General features: G+C 32.7%; 1 pseudogene; it reads left to right on the forward strand.

Annotated features, from left to right (window-relative positions):
• The first annotated feature begins 208 nt into the window (after positions 1–208).
• Positions 209–2,779, forward strand: LOC133832792 (actin-related protein 8-like; annotated as a pseudogene).
• The last annotated feature ends 1,474 nt before the right edge of the window (positions 2,780–4,253 follow it).

Raw genomic sequence — 4,253 nt, forward strand, 5'->3', positions numbered from 1 at the left:
GAAATACCTCAAACCCACCAGCTGTTTCACTCATTCTCAGGTACACAAATTAGGCACCTTTACTGTTTTCATGTTTCTTTTGCTTAATTAACTTCTTTTATGTTTTTTTTTTTTTTACTTTGTTCACATTTTTCTTTGGTGTAGTAAATCTTGTATATGATAGAATACAGTCTTACATGAATGGAAAAAGAAAATTGTACTCTTGTAAATGAATCAGGTGGTCTCAGAATTTAGTAGCGTGTCGTACTTGCTTTGCTATATGATGGCTGATCATATGATGGTATTCTTAAATTAGGTTTTTCTTGTTTGACCTTTTTAAATCTGGTCTAGATGAAAAATGGTCTCTTTTCATTTCCAGATCCTAATAAAATATTAAGATGTGATCGAACAATTCAGTCTTTTGCTAAAACAGGGGAAGGTTTATGCTTAAAGTATGTATTAAATCTGTGTTGGTACATGCACCTCACAAATGTATACATGATATTCTAGTGTAAGGCACGTGTGCACGGGTTCTTGGTTTCCTTTAAGTCTTCTATCTACAACTAATCAATAATATTAATGATAACATAATGCCAACAAATGTATACATAAATAATAACCATGCAATTAAAATATAACTATATGCTCCTTGTGGTGTTATTATATAGGAAGGAACACTAGTCAATACCCATTTCTTGTTTTCTATTATTATGTTCTTCTCTGTCCTTTGACCAGGTGGCTCTGGCTATTGCAAATACGGTTGGAGCAAGTATGCTGCTCCATCTGTGCGCTCTGCTACTTTCTTGGTCACCTTTTAACTACCAGCTTCAATGTTTCATCATTCATTCATTCATTAACCACAACTGTGTGTAATCCCAATTGTCACTTTCTCATATGCAGGAATTTGGTAACATTGAGTCTCCAATGTATACCAGACTTAGACAGTTTTTTTCCACTATTTATAGCAGGTAGCTCCTCTCTTTTTCTTTGCTTTGGCTTTCATGAAGTGAGCTTCTTTACTCACATATGTATATTTGATATGTCTTTTACAGGATGCAGGTAAGAGCACCATCACAGCCAGTGGTTGTGTCTACACCAATATTGCATTATGATGGTCAGCTTCTATATATTCATTGCCTTTTCTGTAATTTAGATAGTTCAATTTCTTTTAAGTTTGGTCGTATAATTCCTTAGTGAGACACTTGAGAATTGTGTGTTTTTCTTGTTTGAGACACTTTCTGTCCTTATGATGTGGTTTCTGTCTTTTTATTGCAGATACTGAATCTACAAAAGCATCAAGACGGCAACTCAAGGAAGCTATATATATAGCACTATTTAACATGAATGTTCCTGCTGTTTGTGCAATTAATCAGGTAAATTTCTCTAAGCCTTAACTTGCCGCTGCTGTTAAATATTCTAAAATATTTAATACTAAAAGAAATAAGAGTAATTTTTATTTTTTAAAAACTAGGATTCCGCTAACAATTGCTATGTAGGTATCCAAGAGAAACTTAAACCTCATACCTTGTGATATAGCAAGCCATATGCCTTATCATTTGAGCTACCCCTCTTTGCTAAAGAATTAAGATTAGTTTGTTTCATGCAAAAATGACATTCACCATCGGATATAGATTTCGAAGCCTTGATCCAATTTTCATTCTTCATTTTCATTTTGTAAAGCAAGCTTCTATGACTTGAGTGGTTGACAATCCTAAACAGGCACCAAATTTACTTATTAACACTATAAGCTGAGATGCTTTATGTACTTATGCTTGTTTATGAGTAATTTAGACCTTTTGCTTTTGGCTTAAAATGTTCTATTGATTCTTTGATAGATGTTTTTTATTTGTAAGATCTTATCCATTTTTTGTTTTTGAAAATGTAGGCAACTTTAGCTTTGTATGCTGCTAGAAGAACTTCAGGAATTGTTGTAAATATTGGGCTTCAAGTCACATCAGTTGTTCCAAGTAAGGAGTGATAGTTTCTCTTTTATCTTTTATATGTTTTATGCTTCCTTAAACTATCAACAAGGTTTCATTTACCTATGATATATACTGATTAGCCCTGCAGTATAAGTTACAGTTTTAACTTTCCATGCAGCCTTGCTGCTTTTATTCTTCTTTTTTCATTTTCATTCTATGGATTTTCTAGTGCTTTCTTTTATATCATATCTTGGTTGCATTCAATGTTTGGGGATCTGAAATATACTATTTTCTTTTCTTTTTCGGCTTCTAGTTTTACATGGTAAAGTAATGCGCAAAGTGGGTGTGGAGGTTGTGGGACTGGGAGCACTAAAACTTACCGGGTTTCTTAAGGAGTTGATGCAGCAGAACAATATTAGTTTTGAATCGCTGTGCACCGTTCGCACTTTGAAAGAGGTACAAGTCTTGCTTGTTTCTTGAGTGCAGAATATTGTTGTTGAATATTTATCCTCGTTTTTCCTGACTGTAGTTATTCTGTTTTAATACTATCAGCTTTGCATCCTCAAAGAAAATATTTTGCTCATGGTACATGAAACTACTAATACCATTAGTATCCTGTGTTTTAGTGGAATGTTTCAATTTTGTTTTCTTCTGCTCTTCTCTCTCATTTTTGTAAGGAGACCTTGCTGAAGCTGAGTTCTATTTATGACCTTATTTCTATACAGAAACTTTGTTATGTTGCCTATGATTATGAGGCTGAGGTACTCAAAGATACACGAGCATCATCTGACGCAGCAGGAGAAGGTCAGTTCACTCTATCAAAAGAGCGGTTTCAAACAGGAGAAATCTTATTCCAGCCACGAACGGCAGGAGTGTAAGTTCTGGAACTTATAATATTTATTGCTTCACGAGCACTGTCAGGAAAGTTCCAACTGTGTGGATGCATGTGGGTGTGTGTGTGTGCTGCAAGGATATTAAAACTTCTACCATATAATTCATCGAAAAAGATGTCTAGAAATGCTTTATGTCTTGATTATAGGTGTTAAAAATGTGACGAGAATACAGTTCTTCTAAGAGAATATAATTGAGACTTCATGAAAGTATAGTGTTTAAATTGTGAAAAACATATGAATAATATGCATATAATCAGGTAGTTGTTTCATTATTCTTCTGCAAATTTGGTACAGCTAATCTTGTTTTTCACTAGAATTGGAACTCTATAATATTGTAGTTTTTGTAAGTTACTATTATGTCTAGAATAAGGATAGTGGTATTTGTATATCTCATGTATTAATGACCACATAATGCCAACAAATGTGTACATAAATAATAACCAGGCAATTAAAATATAACAAGTTACAAAAGTCTACTTGACACATGTTTATCTTATAAACCAGAAGTACAGTTGATGAATTTATAAGTTACTAATTTTCTCTCGACAACCTTTTGTTTCTTGCTAACTTACATGCAGTAAAACACTTTACTTGAACTTGGTTAGGCCATTGTAACCCATGAACACTATTTATGTCTTCCCAAGTTGGTATCCTAGTGCAATATGAACCTTAATTTCAGGCCATCAAACAATGAAACCATTTGAACAATTTCATAAATTTCAAGTCAAATTCTTTAACTTAATTCCACCAAATAGAAAACCCAACTTCATGATTGCTTCAGATCTCAGGAACCATGTAGAATAAACCAATATCTTTCTATACCAGCAGAATTTATAACTAAGAATTGAAACTCATTTTAAAAAAAATATACATATAGACAAATGCATATACCTGTTAAGGATCATTGTAGCCAAGAAAAACTTGGAAAACATCACTGTCAAGAGGCATGTCTACTGTTTTATGACCTTTCCTAACAAAAGTGCTTGTTTCACTTCCATTACAGATCAAGGAACCAACAAAAAACTGGTACTAAAATAAAGTAACACACTGTAAAATAAGCAGACAGACAAGCTCTGAAATAATTTGGTACCAAATAAATATAAAAGCTCCTCCTAGTTATGTTAAAAAGATAGTATTCTAATTATTTAAAACTAAATATGTATTAGGATTATATTAATTTCATGATAGGTTGATAATGCAATTACAGAGCACATATAATCCAAAAATGTAGAAAATGCAGTACTTTCTCAAAACTTTTTTAATTAATATCATAAAAACTAAGAAAAGAATTAATGGACACCATGGTGCTTAAATATCTCACATACACATCACTTTGAGTAAATGACTAGTTTAGCTCAATAGTTGGCCATTATGTTTGTGTGTGTGTATATATATAAGCAAACCATAATGACATGGCCACTCTGAGCATATAACAATTGAATTCATCACTTTAATTTTT

The sequence above is a fragment of the Humulus lupulus genome, chromosome 4 (assembly GCF_963169125.1).
Source record: "Humulus lupulus chromosome 4, drHumLupu1.1, whole genome shotgun sequence".
NCBI lineage: Eukaryota > Viridiplantae > Streptophyta > Magnoliopsida > Rosales > Cannabaceae > Humulus > Humulus lupulus.